This window comes from Ambystoma mexicanum, chromosome 9 (assembly GCF_040938575.1).
Source record: "Ambystoma mexicanum isolate Mex_15411 chromosome 9, UKY_AmexF1_1, whole genome shotgun sequence".
In the NCBI taxonomy this organism is placed as follows: domain Eukaryota; kingdom Metazoa; phylum Chordata; class Amphibia; order Caudata; family Ambystomatidae; genus Ambystoma; species Ambystoma mexicanum.
Genome location: NC_090931.1, coordinates 581,096,749 through 581,114,568, shown reverse-complemented (window position 1 = coordinate 581,114,568; position 17,820 = coordinate 581,096,749). Strand labels below are relative to the sequence as shown.

Here is a 17,820-nt window from a genome sequence, read left to right as displayed (position 1 = left end):
CAGTCTATACCTTGCTGGAACTGTAGTACCTGTGTACTGTCTCTAATGTTAGATGCCAATTTCAGAACCTGTTCTTTAATGGCACTGTCGATGTATTTAGACAACCCCTCTGTAGCCCAACCAATGCTTCTCATAATTGGGTGTACTTCTTGTAGTGGAGGGCTTTGGCCAGCCCATGAGTGCCTCAATTCTGCTGGGATTTTTAGTAGGTTTATGTTGTGATTGACTTTCCTTCTTGTGTCCTGTACCCTGCTTGTATGAGGTGTATGCAAGGTGTGATGTCATGTGTGGAATTTTAGCAGAAGGATTGGAATGTTTGTGTGTGAATGGAGTTCCACCCAAGGCAGTTGAAAGATCTAGCCTGGGTGGCGGGAGCCAGTGGGTTCCTGTCTGTACCTCCTAATCGCCTAATGTAATCTCGTAATGTTTTGTAGTTTGGTAGCCCAAAGGGGCAGGTAGCACTCCAGTGTGGCAGGCTGGTGATCCGCCAGTGGCAGTGGTGGGTGGAAGGTGTTTGAGTGGTTGTTGAGATGGCAGTGTTTGGTTGCAATGTTGGTGTGGTGCCGTTACATGAAGGCTAGTTATGCCGGTTCGTCAGCCATTTCCCCATGGTTTAACTATTTGTTCTGGTGGCAGAGGTTCCACAGTTGAGAGGTTGAGTGCGGTGCTGTCTGATTGTGATGTGTGTTTGTCTTGCGGTAATGGAAGGAGGTGTTTAGGTGTTCTTTGATTGTGAGTTGTGCTGAAACATTCTTTGATTGTATGGTGTGCTTGTTGTGGTAACGGAAGGAGGTGTTGTGATCGACTTTCCTTCTTGTGTCCTGTACCCTGCTTGCATGAGGTGTATGCAAGGTGTGATGCCATGTGTGGAATGTTAGCAAAAGGATTGGAATGTTTGTATGTGAATGGAGTTCCACCCAAGGCAGTTGAAAGATCTAGCCTGGGTGGTGGAAGCCAGTGGGTTCCTGTCTGTACTTCCTAATGTACTTGATGAAATCTGATGAATTAAGCTACCTGAATAAAGTAACCTGAAGAATACCGGCATCCTGACAGCGTATCCTTTATATATAATCCTGAGATCTTGTCATAACAGTTTATTATGCGACAGAGCTGCTCTGCTTCTTCTAACAATCTAGTCTGACCATACTGACTGTGTCCTGCATCGTTTCTCATAGCACCGATTTTCATTTTTGGCTGCTGTATTCCCTTCCTGGGCTTTACCTTGTCCTCCTGGTCTGGATGTCTCATTCTGAGACCATTTCTTAGCCGTTTTCCCAACACCTTCCTGAAATAATCCTCTTGAATTTGCCCATCGAGATAGAAAGCTACTGATAGAAAGGTGGTAGGACACCACTTCCCCACCTCCGCTTTTCGTCTGGGCCCTCTTTTTTTTTTTTTTATAAAGTATTTTATTGTTATTAACATAATAAAATAATCACAATAAAGCAACAAGCAAACAAATCAACTCAAAGACTGTCATGGTCGTTCATAATCAGTGGAGATAGTACCCATAACATCAGAAGTTGAGCGGCTTCCTCAGCACGTGTAGTAATGTGTAATACAGATACAAATACAAAACACCCAGTGCACATTCCCCAGCCTGTAGGAGGGATTCTCAGGTCGCTCCTTCTTCCCATCTGTCCCATATTTTCGAGGCTTTGTTGGGACAGCCTCGTGCTGAGTAAATCCTACGCTCCATCATAGCGCATATGTCCATATCTAATTTCCATTGGTCCAGTGTTGGGGAGTCAGGGGCTCCCCATTTCTGCGCTATGTTGCTCTTGATCAGTCCCATCGCCGTGTGTAGGAGTAATCTCTCCCACTTATTAGCTTCTATCTCGTCAGGCACACCTAGGAGCAAGGCCCTTGGGTCCAGTGGTATGGTGCGGGTCAGAACTCGGGAGAGTTCCCTACAGCATGTGTTCCAAAAAGTTTGTATCCGGGGGCATGCCCACAAAATGTGAATGAAGGTTCCCTCCTCGTCCCCGCATCGCAAACAGTTCGGGTTTGGGGCCCGTTTCCAGCCATATAGGCGCGTCCTAGGGTAATAAACCTGGTGCAGTATTTTCAGCTGCACGAGTCGAAGCCTAGAGGAAATAGCGATTTCTCGGGGGTGCATGAGGACTTGTATCCAGTCCTCTGGATCTATCTCCCCCACATCCACTTCCCATTTCGCCTTCAGCTCGTTCAATTCAGGGGTAGCAAAGGAGGATATGGCATTATAGAGGATGGAAGTGCATTTGGTGGGAATGTACGCCGGGAGGATGTTACGCTCTATAGGGGTATAGTCTGGTAGCTGTGTATCTACTGTTAGGTAAGGTTTTAGGGCGTGGGCCAGGCGTATGTAGTGGTATTGTTCCGTATTCGGAATCTGGAATCGCAATTGCAGGTCATCAAATGAGGTCAATCTCCCCTGCGTGCGCACATTCCCAATCCTAATAATCCCCGCATTCACCCACTTGGGCCACGGCTCAAACTTCCGGGTCTCAGCTAAGTTATTGTTTTGCCAGAGGGGTTGTGCAGTACTAACTTTGTTTTCCCACCCAATGAATCGGTGTGCTTGTCTCCACACCGTAATCATGTGTGTTGTGGTTGTGGGTGGGGGAATTCTCGGGAGGGGTTGATAGAGGAGGGACAGCGGGCCGGTGTTCCGCATAGTGGCTATCTCAGCACGTATATGGGGCAGGTCTCGGTTTCCGTGGAGAAGATCATTAACCACTACCAGTTGTGATGCCCAGTAGTACGTTTGGAGGCGGGGAACTCCTATTCCTCCCTCCCAGATCGATCTTTGAAGTGTGGTTAATGCAATTCGTGGTTGGCCTCCCCCCCCATATGAGATCTCTGTGAAGTGTCTCCACTTGGTGGAACTCCAGATCGGGGATTTTAAGTGGGGCATTCTGAAGAACGTAAAGGAATCTGGGAAGGGTCATCATTTTAAAGAGTGCCGCTCTTCCCATAAGTGTCAGGGGGAGGAGTTTCCAGTGTTGGACGTCAATAATGAAGCGGTCTGTGATCGGTCGGAGATTGTGTTCTATATAACTTGTTAGGTCCCCAGATATCCATATTCCCAGGTATCGAAAGCCCTGTCGTTCCACCCGGTACGGGCACTCCTGGGGAATTGGCTGTTCTCCACCCTTCACCGGAAAGAAGACTGATTTCTCCCAGTTGATTCTGAGTCCGCTGAATTCCCCAAAGCGGATGAGCAGTTGTGTTACAATGGGGGAAGACCTTGGTGGGTCACCCAGATATACAAGGAGGTCGTCTGCATACAGGGATGTACGATCCTCACGTCCCTCCGGCCATCTGAATCCTTTCCAGGCGGTGTTTTGGCGAAGCCAAAGAGCCAGTGGTTCGATAGCAAGGGCGAATAAGAGAGGGGACAGTGGGCATCCCTGTCGTGTACCCCGACCCAGGGGGAAGGACCCGGAGGACCAGCCGTTTACTTTCACTTCAGCTTTGGTGTTAGTATAAAGTAACTGCACCCATCCCAGAAAGGCCTCTCCGAATCCCATACGGCGCATGATCTCCCAGAGGCAGTCCCATCGAATGGAGTCGAACGCCTTTTCGAAATCGATTGCCAACAGGGCCAAGGGTTCGTTTATGATCGGGGATCTCTCCAATGCTAAATGGAGGCGGCGTAGATTCATCCGAGTCGATTTGCAAGGCATAAATCCACATTGGTCCGGGTGGACCAGGGTGGGTGCAACTGACTGTAATCGGTTCGCTAGTAACTTAGCGAGGATCTTAGCCTTCCCGTTGATCAGTGATATAGGTCTATAGGAGGCACATTCATGTGGAGGTTTGCCAGGCTTGGGAATGACCACAATAGTCGCCTTGCAAAGATCTGGTGGGAGGGTCCCCTGTTCCCGGGCAGCAAGGAACATTCTGTGTAGAGGAACAGCCATTTTATCTGCTCCTAGCGTTTGCCAAGTTTCAACAGGGAATCCATTCGGGCCCGGTGCCTTCCCTGATTGGAGCTGAGATAGCGCCTCTGAAATCTCAGCCTCCGATAAGGCAGAGTCCAGCTGGTCTCTCTGTTGCCCCGAGAGAGTCTGCAGCGTTACCGCATCTAAGAGGGAGGGGTTTAGCGGTGAGGTCGGGGCTCGGTACAAGTCTGCGTAAAACTCTGCGAAGGCCCCAGCAATCCCAGAGTCTGAGTGATAGCTGTCGCCCTGTGGCGTAACAATTTCCCGGACATGGCGTTGTCCTTTGTCCCTCCTCTGCAGCCAGGCGAGCAGTTTACCCGCCTTGTCCCCTAGTTCGTACACCCTCGCTCTAGCCTGCCAATGGGCCTGCTTAGCGTCATCCATCGCTCTGTTCCGGAGGCACTATTGGGCGCGCTGGAGGGATCGATGGGTCTCGGGCGTAGGGTCAGAAATATGCTTAGTCTCCCAGTTACTCACTTCCTCTTTGGCTTTTAGTATTTCCCGAAGCCGGATGTTTCTTTTATGTGTCGTCCAGGAGAGAATTTCACCCCTGAGCACTGTTTTATATGCCTCCCATAGTATCACGGGGTTGTCCACCGACTCCTCGTTAACTTTGAAGTATTCGGCAGATACTTCCTCTAGGCGATCTATCAGTTCCGGGAACCCTAGATAGTAGTTGTTAAGTCTCCACGTTCTAGGGGGAAGGGGACCCTGCATACACATTTCAACTAAGAGAGGTGAGTGGTCCGAGATACCCCGGGGGAGTAAATCTGCGGACATTGCCCTGTAAAGGTCGGTATGTGGCAAAAAGAGGTAATCCAGTCTGGACATGGAGCCGTGAGCGCCGGAGTGGAAAGAATACTCCCTAGCGTTCGGGTGTAACTCCCTCCATACATCTCGGAGCCCAAGAGCAGACGTAAAGTTGGCTAATCTAGTGGGAGTGTCTGGGTTGCGATTTCGGAGATGGGAACGGTCAATGTTAGCATTCATGGTGTCATTGAAGTCTCCCCCCAGAACGAGTGTATCAGGATGGTGTTTCCCTATAAGGGTAGTGAGGTCGTCCAGTAACTCCTGTGCCAGCCCAGGTGGAGAATAAATTGAGCCAATAGCCACCGTCTGACCCCAGATCGTTCCCATGACGAACACGTATCGGCCCCTCGGGTCCCGTTCAACCATTTGCTGAGTAAATGGGATGCGCTTGTGTATCAGAATGAGGGTGCCCCTGGAGCCCATTGTGTACCCCGCCTGAAAGGCAAGGTGGTAGTTAGTCCTCTGAAAAAAGGCACAGTGTGATCCGGCCAGGTGGGTTTCTGTCAGAAGGGCCACATCAGGGGAGTGTCTATTTAAAAATTGCCTGAGAAGACGCCGTTTAATCCCGGACCCCATCCCATTCACGTTCCAAATAAGGAATTTCAGGGATTTAGTATGTCGCATGGGTGTCTTGTTAGTCTGTGCAGAGGATACCTATTACACATGATGGGGTTTTCAAGAGTGTAGCAATCAGTGAGAGATGGTGATATGGTACCCGCCTGTATCAGAAGGGCGGGGGTGCTCTGTAAAGCGGTACAGAGCGACTTCAACCAGAGATAATGGTTCGTGTCACCTATGAACATGTGACAGTCTTGAAATAACAAAGTTTCGAACATTCCCAACTCACCCCCACCCTATACTCCACCCCAACACGAAGTACCTGTCGCCCAAACATAGCTGAACCTTCAACTTAAGGTGTCAGCTCGAAAACCAGACCCTTGGGCAGGGTCTAGATGAACAAGAAAGAGAGAGGGGGGGGAAAGGTAAAAGGAAAGGGAAAGGACTTGGCTAGGGGGGGGGTGAGAGCCTCCTCCAGAGTTCCCTCCCTTGCGCCAATGTCAACATCTTCCATGGTGGACTACTTATGCGTCGGGCTCAGGGGTGCAAAAAGTGCACGCCCACATAGAGAGCTGCTCCTAGGCCCCCGGAATAGGGGGCAATAGTCCGTTTAATGTTCTTCCTGATCTGCCACTGGCTCCAGGATCTCCTGTCCTTCCCGGTCTGGGTTTCTCCTCGGGGAAGCTCGCCTAGGCCTCGGCCGGGGTCTTCCTCTCGGTCTCCTTGGTCTTGCAGTCCAGTCGCCTTCTACGTGGGCCTCCGTTGTAGCTCACAGTTCACCCGTTAGGTGGTGGCCTCCTATGCGACACCCGAGTTTGTTTTCTGTATGGAGCAGGGGAGGGGGGCCCACCTACCTCTGGCGCGGTCGAGCCGAGCCGCTGCTGTCCTCCAACGCTCGGGGCTGGGTCGAGACGGCCCAAGAGCAGGAGCCGCCTGTCACCGGGCTCGGGTCTGTCCGGGCGTCCTCCGGATGTCAGCAGGTTCAACTGGTGTCCGCCTCGTGTACCGCTCCACACCGCACCACGTCAGGCCGCCCCGAGCCCCAGTCATGCAAAGGAGGTCTGCCCTCAGGCCCCGGCGGCCATCTTGGTTTCACAGTTCGGACGGGGCCACCAGCCTTCAGCAAATTGTAGATTTGGCCCGCCGGGTGGGCAGATGGGTGTCCAGATTTCAGTCGATCCCAGCCCACAGCTTCGCGGGCACAATTGCGGCATTGATGTCGCTCGAAATCCCCAGGAATCAGGATAAAAGTACAGGATTGTATCGGCGCTTACGGGAGCTCACTCGACTCACGTCCGCATCGTTCGCGCGCTAGCCACGCCCCCCCCATCTGGGCCCTCTTGGGTCACTTCCACTGTTGTTCTCTTTGTCTGGCTGCTCTGTTTTGCCCATCAGTAAATCCGATTCTGCTTGGTCAGGTTCCCTGGTCTTCCTGAGCCTTCTCTGCTATTGCTTTCTCCCTATACTCTTGGAATAGCCTCTTTGTCTTCATTTGGGTCATTTGGGTTGTCGTATGGGTTCCAAGTCCCTGGGTGACTAGATCCTGTAACCAGATGACGTTTACTGAACTGATTTTTTTCACTGTTCCTGAGTCCTGTTAACCAACCCTGGCACTGTGAGTAATTACCTTTGGGTCCTGTGCTAGTGGGTTATTCTTAAAACCTAACTTTTGAGGTTCCTGTGGTCCATGGTCACGGTTTTTGCACGGCTCTACCATGGTTTGCCATGGGTTAACTTTGGCCCAAATCCTGCCCTGAAGCCTCTCTTCCTGGGTCTTCTGTGTCTGAACCTGGAAGTGGAACGCTTCATGAGTGTCGTCACTAGCACCCTCTGGGTTTGGTTGTGGTCATCTCCACACCTGTGAGGTAGAACTCAAGACTTACCTGACATTGTCTCTTAACCGTGGCTGTGCCTATAAACCTTGTCCTGTTTATTATTATGCAAAACTTTTCCAAATCTTCAAACTCCTAACAATTTACTTTAGAAAGTACTTGTTAGGTTAGATGTTCATATGTATGCTAAATCTCCCGCGCCTGTAAGACCCCCAGCACTTTTTTCTGGACTTTTGGATTTGTTTTCTATGTTCCTGGGTGAGTGGGAACTTTTTTCCCCACTCACCCTTTCTTTTCCTCTTTTTATGGGTTTCCTTTTTATGACTCTCCATACTTTATTTTTGGAATTATACTTTCCTATAACATTTTGGGCATCTGCATTTTTCTATTGTAGCACACAGCACTGTCTGTGCTGTGTTTCTGGGGTGCCCCTTGGGACCCCTTTTTATTTTCTCATGGGTTCCTTGTGTGAACTACTGTTCCCATGGGTAGAAGGATATTTTGTATACTTTCTACGATCCCCATTGTGAGATCAGCACAACCCACCTTATGTGGAGTGCTGAGGAGATGCATAATATCGCCTTTCTCACTGTTGCTGTAACTTTTCTGTTACAGTTACTTAACTTGCAGAACACATGTTCTCGAGGGTAGAGAGAGATATTTGAATCCTCTCTACATTTTATATTGTGAGTTCAGCACACCCCACCTTATGTGGAGTGCTGGAGGTGGAGGTTACTGTTTATCGCCTTTCTCACTTCTGCTGTAACATTTCTGTTACAGTGACAAGCTTACAATTATGACTGGTGGTAGTGGACGTGTTCTACCAACCTTTGTGTGATTTTTTACTTGCAGGCTGTCCAACCAGCCGCGGTAATGCACAGAAGGGTCACCATTCATCTAGAATGGTGGCTTCTTTCTTTTTTTTGCCATTTTAGTGTGTTTGTTCTTTCTTGGTCCTTCTTCTATCGTCCTGGGAGGGGAGAGGTCCTGGTTTGATTTTTGTCTTTGGCGGGGACCCTTTTTGTGGCCCTCTGAGGCTCCAGTGTCTCTGTGAAGACCGGAAACGAGGGAGGAATATGAAACGCTGAAGCCCTTTGTCCTAACTGGGAGGCTGGCTGTCCTGAAATTCCTTTCCTCTCTACCCTTGAACATGTGTTCTGCAAGGTAAGTCCAGAGAAAATAATAAGGGGAGCCCAAGAGCCAACCCAGCAACACTGCACAGAAAGTGCTGTGTGCTGGAATAATAAAATGTAGATGCCCAAAATGTTATAGAAAAGGATAGTACTAAATGTAAATATGCATAGCGATGATCTGTTATAGCACCGGGTCCCTTATGTTTGTTTTATCTTTGCCCCGGGCGATGTCTCTTGATGCTACCCCTTCATCGCCTAGTGCACTCTAATTAAGACATCCACCCCTTTTTGTAAAGGGACCCTAGCCAGCGATTGACACTGTGATATGTATTTCTTTCTATGTATATGGCATTCCTGGTGTTCAATAAATACAAAATACAAGAATGTTATGCAGAAAATAATATTAATGGGGGGGGGGGGGGTTCTGTTATCGGGCTCCTGCAGCCCTGTATGCGTGGCTCTGCTTCTCCATACCAAGCAGCTCTCATGAATCTTAGTGCTAAGCAGACACCAGAGCCTATGCCTGTCCGGCTGGCTCCTGCTTTGCAGAAATGAGGACACGCTCTAAGGCACTTAAGTAAATCACTTGAAATCACTTTTAATCACCATGTGTTATGGAACACTGTCCTGGCAGCCGACAGCGGTGAGGTGATGCAGAAAAGTATTGATCTTGTTTATGGAAATAATGGATGATGTCTTTCAGCACCCAGCTTTTTGCATCGTACTCTATCAACAACATTACATATCTTCACCCGCTCCAGGCAGCTGTGAATGGGGAAAGTCAGTCTACCATCTACCTTCTGCATATGAAAGGAGAGCAAAATATTCATAAATCAGCATAGAATCATGCAGAATTTCCCACTTACCTGTTATTTTACTCTCCCCTTTGATGGTGGGGAAGGGGGTAGGGTGATGGGGGAATGCCATCTATGCTAGTATTTTCATGTTGAGAATACTATCCCCAAAATGCAAGCAGATGATCTAGAGCCAGCGAAGGGCTGGATGGGATCTCTAATTAATTGTCAATCATAAATGTTTCAAATCAATCATAACAGGAGAAAGAAAGAAGACAAAATAAAGCCCTGGCAAAGGAGACATAAGGCATGCAAGGCGAAATAATATGCTGCCTGCATATTGCATGTCAATGTGTTGAATTAAAAGTCTGAGCGGGCTTGTTATGACATCTCTCCATTTACTGAAATAAGGGCATTGAGCCTAGCCCAACAAGGCATGGCAACTGGCCATACTACCGGGGATGCAGTCAATGAACTTCTGCACCTGCCCCCCGAAGCTGATTCTTAAAGCGGTGCTTTGTCTGTTCATTTTAGCATGCATTCTGCTGCGTGCTATGGCCAAAGAAAGAGGAAGTCCAAAAAGGCCAAACAAAGAGGCTGATCTGCTGATCTTCATCGCTTAACATGCAGTCAGGATGTGGCGAAAGCGGTGAAAGGAGCAAAATACTGCCCTTTTTTCACGCTACCAGCTCGAGGGCCCGTGGCCATTACAGGAAGAGGGACACATGCCAAGACGCACTGCCCAATACCCGTGGGGGGCGGGGGGTGAGTCAAACGAACAGTCATGGTTACACTACGTTCGCCCCCACATGCTACCATGTACACCTCACAGCTGGCCAAACACGCCTTGCTGGAAACCAGAACATGGCATTGCAACCAGGTGGTGGGTAGAACCAAACGCAAGGAAACATCAGGCAAAAGCTATTTGTAAATCTCTCCAAGCAAGAGCAAGCATGTGCACCATACTTCTATAACATGTTTTTCTTCTCCCACCTCACTATGCTACAATAACACCCACATTTAATATATTACAAGAGTGTGTAACACAGCACTACTTTGGTAACAGATGTCACCCTAAAAAGATTGAAGTGAAAAGGACATTCATTGTTGCCAAGTCTGCACCCTTTGATTATGGAAAGTATGTATTGCAGTGTGCATTAGGGTTATTACATATCCCATGCTGCAATGCTGTTGGCAATGGGGCATTAACAACTTAGGCGATAATAAAACCTCTATCTTACTTAGAAAGAAAGAGAGATCCCAAAAACTGCAAGCCTTAGGGGGGAGGAAAGGGGAGGCAGTCCCTGTCGCCATAGCCGTATCAAGTGCTTGCTTAACTGAGTGCCGAGTTAATCTACAGCACGACACATAACACGGTTGTTGTATTCAGTGGGCCTGGCCTAACCCTGGCCTCGGAGGGATAGGAAGATGTGGGTTTGCAAATAACCTTTTATTGATAAATTCTCCAATTCTCAAATAATAAAAATACTATTTCACATATTGTTAGGGAGATTTATCATTTGTATGCTTCATCCCCTCTCCTAGTGAGACCCCGAGCACTTTTTGCTGGACTTCTGGACCTTTTTTCTTATATCTTGAATGAGTGGAGCCTTTTTCCACTCATTCATTCTTACGACTGTCTTTTGGAACTCTGTTCTGTGGTTTTCCTGTCCTATGGAGTCTACTTTCCTCCGTATCTCTTTCAAGGCATCTGTATTTTACTTTTGCAGCACATAGCTCCTTATGGGCAGTGTTGCTGGGGACCCTTAGGGTCCTCCTTTGATATTATTTTATTTATCCTAGGGTAACTACAGTTCTTAAGGATAGAAGGATAGACAATGTTATATTCTGAGGGATTGGCACACACCACTTCGTGTGGAGTGCCATGGGGGATACCTAGTATCCCCCTTCTCTCTGCTCCTGTGACATTTTAGTCACCTAGACAACCCTCTAGTTATTGCTGGTGGCAGTGGACATGCTCTGCCAACTATTGTGTTATTTCTTACCGCAGACTGTGTTCACAGTCTCGCTTGTGCACAATAGGGCTACCTAAGTTCTACCTTGGTGGCTCCTTTCGTTTTTTGCCATTTCTAGTGTGGTTGTTCCTTGGTTAGCCCTTCTACCATTCTGGGAGGGGGGAATTATGTGTGTGTGTTTTGCCTTTGGCAGGAACCCGTGTGTGTCCCCGCCTAGGCTCCAGTGTGTCTGGACAGGCAGGAAGTGGAGCAGGAGTTATTCGCTCTTCTGCTCTTTGTCTGCCTGAGTGCCTGAATTGAACCAGCTCCCATGGGGGTCTGGCTGTCCTGATTGGACATCCACCCGCCCTTTTCTGTAAACTGCTGTGAGAGATTGCAGAGGAGTGTGTGCTGAAACTGTATAAAAGGTGAGATTCCTGAGGTGAAGGGCAAGTCGACCATTGGAAACTGAAGTAACCGAAGAAGATGACAACCAGAGATGTCTGCAGACCCTTTGCAACAATGTGAAGCAGCCACGGCTGTCCAGACCCTGTTTTCTGTGTGCCGGAGGAACTTTGAAGAAGACTCCTTCCCTTTGACTGATGGTGCTGTGCCTCTCCAGGGCTGTGGAACTGCGGAACACCATTATCGGAAGACCATCCCACCCAGTTGAAGTGCATCGTTTTTGAAAGGCTGAATCCGTCAGAGACACAATCTGACTAGTCCAAATCCCGTCAGCAGAGTGCTGGATTCAATGAAGCAAAGAAAATTGAACAGGGGGAATCGTATCCTTTGTTTGTGCTGAAGAAAAGGCACCAACACTGCAGACAGATCTGAAGAGCTGAAGAAATACATGCCAGAGTCCTGTCTCGTGACCGCTGCTAAGAGATCCTGTCCATAGTCCTGCCTTTCGTCATCAGACCAAGGAATCCGGAGGTCAGGTCCGGCGCTACCACATCAAGGAGAATCCAACCACAAACATTTCTTCAAACCCAAGGTACTGTGGGGAAAAAGGTATTGCTTACCTTGATCCGTGAAGTCGCTGCTGTGCGTTGGAGTGCACATAGAGGTGTCCAGGGTAGCCCCCTCTTAGCTCCAACCCAAGCTGCTGCTTGTATCCCTTTCACGGGTCCTTCAACAGGGTCTCCAATGTTGGTTTAATCTGCCTTCATCTTAAAAGACTAGAGACTATAAACAGGAACCTTTTGTATTCTGCTGCTTTACAAGACTTTGAGCCTCTCCGAACTGCCTTTTAGCTAGGTTTGCGTTGTGGACTTAAAACTAATAGTACTAAGTATTTTAAAGCATATCTTGTGTAAATATATTATATATTTTAATATACATTTATGTTAAAGTGTTTTTTTGAATTGCATTTACGTACGGCTCACATCTTCCTCTTATGGTAAGCCTGACTGATCTGCCACTCTACCAAGGTTCCACGAGTAGTACAGACTGATACTAAGAGTTTGGGATCTAAAAACCATCGGGATAGTTTTATAAAGTCTTACTTCACAGTGGACTTTAGGAAAACTCCAGAAATACACTTTGCACTTCATCGCTCATAAAGTCTATCTCCCTCCGGATTTTTCCCCAAGCTGTCATTCCGGTTCTTCCATTCTAATCTTGGTTACCAGAGGGGATGCTTGATAGCTGCTCATAGCAAGTGCCTAACATTTAACTAACAAAAGAGAACATCAAAACCTCATGGGGCCTTCAACAGGGCCTTGTACAGCTCCAAACGGATGTTGACATATACCCTAAAACACCCTTGTATATTCTGAAAGAGACCCTCAGAGCACCACCACTCATCCCTAAAAGGACAACTGTAAGGATTCAAACCAGGAGATGTTCAGAGCCTCAGTGAATTGTAGGTGAATTATTTAAGGCTAAACTCCATGTAGGCTAGATACAGTGGTTGTTAGGACAGAATTACATTTTTGGAATTTTTAGTTACTTCTCTGTCGGTTTTCTAGGTTCTTTGACTTAATGTTTGTGTCCTGAGGGACTTCTACGGCACTTGGGCGGGTGGCTTCTCTCCCACATCCGAACCTGCACGCTTCACCATCAGTTGTGGATACTTACTTCCTCCTCTGTCCCCAGGCCTCCTGAAAGGCTGTGTTCCTAGTGGTGGGGCTCTTTCTCCCCAAGCTGTGGCCTGGGTACAATAGCTTTGAAATGCTATTATTGATGGCACCACAACCTGGCTTCTTGAGAATGTCTTTGACTAGACAGGCCCAATCCACTACAGTGCTTCAAAAGAACTCGTACTCAAAAGTGCTTTCCTTGACTCATGATTGTGCTTCAAAACGGCTCAATAATTAATTGGTTTTAAAACCTAGTAAGTGGGCCGGGAAGATAGCTCAGAGGCAACGCGTTTGTCTTGGAAGCAAGACAACGTAGAGCAACACAGGTTTGAATCCTGGTCCAGCGCTTAGAGACTGGTCTCTGGTGTTAAACATGAAATAAAAGATTAATAAACTGTGTTAGTACAATTACTAGTAGTAGTAGTAGAAAGTATAGTAGTGTTACTCAGAGTAATACTATTAGACATTATATCAGTGAATTGAGTTGTACTAGTTGGACCTGTATTAGTGCCTATCACTGAGATTTGTATGCAGGCCTCTGTTGAGGGTTGTACAACAATCTAACCCTATGGCAGATAGACAAGACCACCAAAAGGGAAGCCAAACCCTCTCTAAAATTGGAAAGCATAGCAGAGAAGCCAGGCTCAACTTTAGGAGGGGATCACAGCTGGTAGGGAAGACCGGTCTCATCCCACAACTGCTTACATGTGAGGTCCCTATCTAGGTTCTATGTGATATAGTCTAAAGAGGGGGTGGGGGCAATGGGACCTAGCCATAGTAAGACCTGGCAGTACATAGTTGTATTCAGTACCCTAGTTACCACACAAGGTTCACAGGACTCCTGACGCCTAGCACACATTAGCATGGTGATCCAAATCCACACAAGAGCAAGTAAGACCCATAGTGCTAGTTTCAAGCACTCCTTAGACTCCCAGAATAGGCAGATACAAATGCAACCTTGAACGAGCTACAATAGCAATGCAATTCAGTGTCGGGAGTGTAAGGCAGGACTTACCTGAATTAGATACAATCAGAAGCACCACACAAAGCTGGAATAAATCTTAACAGGTAATGCAAGTCACTAGGACCCATTACATTTTTAGGCAAGCAAGGATATATTTGTGACCACAATAGCATTTACTCGTACATTATTGTGAGTCAGGACTTTAAAATAAAGGGAAAATTAGTAGCAAAGGATAACATTTTAGTCTTGTGGCCTAAACTCAAAGGGCCCAGATGGAACCCAGTGAACGTGTCACTATCCAGGTAGGTACTTGTTTAGAGTCAGTTCTAGAGGAGTTTGAGGTAAATGTTCACGCTTCCCCCAAGGAATACTGTACACAGTCAAAGGAAGTTGTGCTGTAGTGGAGATGCAAACCAGGACAGCCAAAGTCAATTGGAGCAAACTCTATGGAGCTGAGGCACTTCTTAGATAGTAAACGTCTTGCACAAAGTTAGAGTTTGTTGAAGAAAAATCACTGTAGCTGTTACACTTGTGAAAGTTAGAGCTGAGATCAACCTTAGAAAAACAGCTACTGCAAGTCGCAACTGAGAAGAGCAAGCTACAGACAAAGAGGTAAGTACCCCAAAGTGGGAACAGTAATCTTTGGTTAGAAGAAGAGGATCCAGCTGGCTTCTGTCTGGTTACAGTGATGCAGATCCTGTGTTCATGGGCCTCGGTCGTGGGGACAAGAGGGAGGACGTCTCGAGAACTCCTCGGGGACTCCTGGACAGCAATTCAAAGGTTGCGACGGCAGCTACGGGCCTTCTTCAGATCAGTGGCACTTTGCGGTTTCAGCGCTCAATAAACAGCACCACCGCGGATCTTGGACACCGGTTAGGCTTCCTTCACTCCTTGAGTCCAGCACTCTGGTGAGGTGACTCAAGCTTGGGTCGTCCTACTTAGGGAGGGTCCTTGGGAGACTCCTGGAGAGACCTTACACTAGACTATGGATTTCTCGACCCCTGGCACCCGGTTCCAGCAGCAGTAAAGCACAGCCAGTTGGGGGAAGGTCATCCAGTCAAGTTTGTGTCTGGCTTAGTTGGTCCCACTAACCCAAGCGAAGAGATCGTCCTCTCCGAAGCTTCTCTTGTCGATCAGAAAAAGTAGTATGAGCAAAGCAGCAAGGCTTCACCGGGCAGTTCAACGGTGCAGGAGGATGCACCAAGCTTCGTTCCCAGTTTCTTTGTTGGGTTGTTCTTCCCAGTAGTCGACTGTCTTCAGTCCAAGAAGCCTTGCCTTTTAAGCAGGTTTCTCCCATTCATGCACAGCCTAGCTGTCACTCACACTGCAGGGTGGCTGTCCTGAAAGGACAGCCAGCCAGCCAATATGGACTGGGTGCATTCAGGTAACCGTGGAGACAAAGGACATGGGAGTTTCGGGCACCTCCCTTACTTCCTTCCCTTCCAGACACACTGGGGCCAGAGGCGGGTTTTAGTACTGAAGCCCGCCAAAAGCAAAACGAACAAAGGGCTTAAACCTGGTTTGGCGCGTAGAGTAAAACCCAAGAAAGGCCTCACAAACAAGAAATGGCGCGAAAAGAAGACCGGGGCCACAATGGTCACCCTTGGGTGCTATACTGCAGCTGAGGAATTGGCGTGCGGTAGAAAAGCACAATGGTAGGAAAATTAAGCCACTGCCACCAGCCATTTAAAGTAGTGAGGGTAACATAAAAAAAAGTTATCTGAGTAAGTAGGAAAAGGGGCTAGCTACTAAGTAACTCCCCAGCACTCCACATAAAATGGGGTGTGCTAGACCTACAAAGAGAAAATATAAGTAAAGCCAATTTCACTTTACCATTCTTGGGAACTGTAGTTCACCCAAGAAAAGTTATTTAAACCTGATGAGAAACCTAAAGTATTTCTCTGTGACACTGCAGTGAAGGTGCTGTGTGTCACCAACCAAAAAGTAGATGGCTGTGGAGTTTGTCAGACTCCAAAAACAAAGGAAACAGATAATCCAAATCAGATCAAAAATACATGAGAGAGGGAGGAAAAAAAGGCTCACTCTTTCCAGGGTTAAAATTTAAAAGTCGTAAAGTCCATTAAAAGAGCTGGGGTCTCTAAGGTTGAAGGGAATTAACACAGAAATGAGAATTCTCCCTAACAGAGGCTGGAACACATCACTGAGAGTGGGGAATGTCCTGTTGCTTGGATCTCATATAGCCTGTGGCTGTGAACCCTGCTGTGCACCCTGATCTTGGGACCTAGCCGTTGTTACTTTGCTGCTCTCTGTCAAGAAGAGAAACCTTGCTGGAGTCTCAGTCTAGAATAGCTTTATAAAGCCCCTTGAGTGTACTTCAGAAAAACTGTCCTAACAGGCTGTCTTTAATGTTTGAGGGGAAGGCATTCCAGTGGAGGGCGAGGAGAGAGAGGGTGCGTAATTGGGAGATGGCACAGGAGAGGGGAGGCTGAGGAGCGAGAAGGATTGCAGAGGTTATGGGGAAGAGTTGTCACTGTCACCACCGTCCTCCGAATCAGCTTGGGTTCTTACCAGCGACTTGGAGCGGCGTTTGGGCTTGAGAAGGTAGGTCCTGTCCATATGGAAGGCCAGCCTGCCCGCTAGATGTCTAAAGCTGTCAGGAGGCCCACCCCCTGCCCACAGGGTGCAATGCAACAAGAGTGAAACTCTCGGGGGAATGAGGGAGGATATTGGGCATGTTTAGAGGGTGAAGAGGTGAATCGGGAGGATATGACTCCAGATTAGTGTTGAGACCTTGAAAAAAAGGTTGTGTGCCACCTGTCATACAGTATATCGGACAATATGCATGTTGAAAAAAAGACAGTAAGTAGAGGATCGGATGTCCAATAGTGGAATTGTAATAGCAAGAGACCTGCTTAGGAGATGGCCAATGCCGCTAGCTAGACGTGCTGTTCAGGGTTAATGTGAGTAGGTAAAATAATATAGAGAAAGAGAAGATTCAAGCTTTTGAACCCTCCCGTCCCCTGCACACTATGTGTTGGCTAAACCAACTGCTATAACATTAAGGTAATAATGTCCATGGATAAATAATGAAATTCAAACAAAACCAATTTTGTAAAAACACATAAGTGTATATATTTTGTTTTGGATTAGATTGTTCATTGGATACAAAGACAAAAATAATCACAATGTTGTTACAGAGAAAGAAAAATTGAGGAAATGTTGCCAGTAGTCTGCTTTCAATTGGCGACGCGTTTCGAGGATGGACTCCTCTTCTTCTTAGGCCTAAACAGACTATAAACAAATATACATATTATCAAAAACAGAGCTTGACCAAATGTATTATACAGTGATTCCTAAAAGGTTGAAGAATGATTCCTAAAAGGTTGAAGAATCTCTAAATAATAAAAAAGTAACTGTTTCGAAGGTTACAATCAACATTATGTTAATATATTCACATCCACATCAATTTGTGTTTCATACGTTTTTTAATGTGAGTAGGTGGCATGGTCCTTCTGGAGGACAGCGATTTGCTGTAAAGTGCAGGGGCCTGGTGATGAAGGCAGTCTTGTTACATGTGTTAGAGGCTGAATGAGACAGCCCATGGTTGAGGTTTCTGTTTTTTGTAAGTGTGTCCAAAACGTATTAAGTCGTGGACGGGACGAGTGATGAGGTTGTATGTGGGGTATTCGCTGGTGAACCTAGGGAGAGGTTTTAGTTGTGCAGGTGGAGAAAGGCTGATGGGAAGCTGGGGGGTGTGTTTTGGTATCAAGGATGATTGCACAACCCCATGTCCTTGGGCTGGG

The 17,820-nt window shown here is 47.4% G+C and overlaps 1 protein-coding gene across 1 annotated transcript in view; it reads left to right on the top strand.

The window, feature by feature from the left end:
• The window catches only part of NLE1 (notchless homolog 1), a 300,266-nt gene that overhangs the window by 224,232 nt on the left and 58,214 nt on the right, over positions 1–17,820 (top strand). The gene's annotated exons all lie outside the window — the stretch shown is intronic.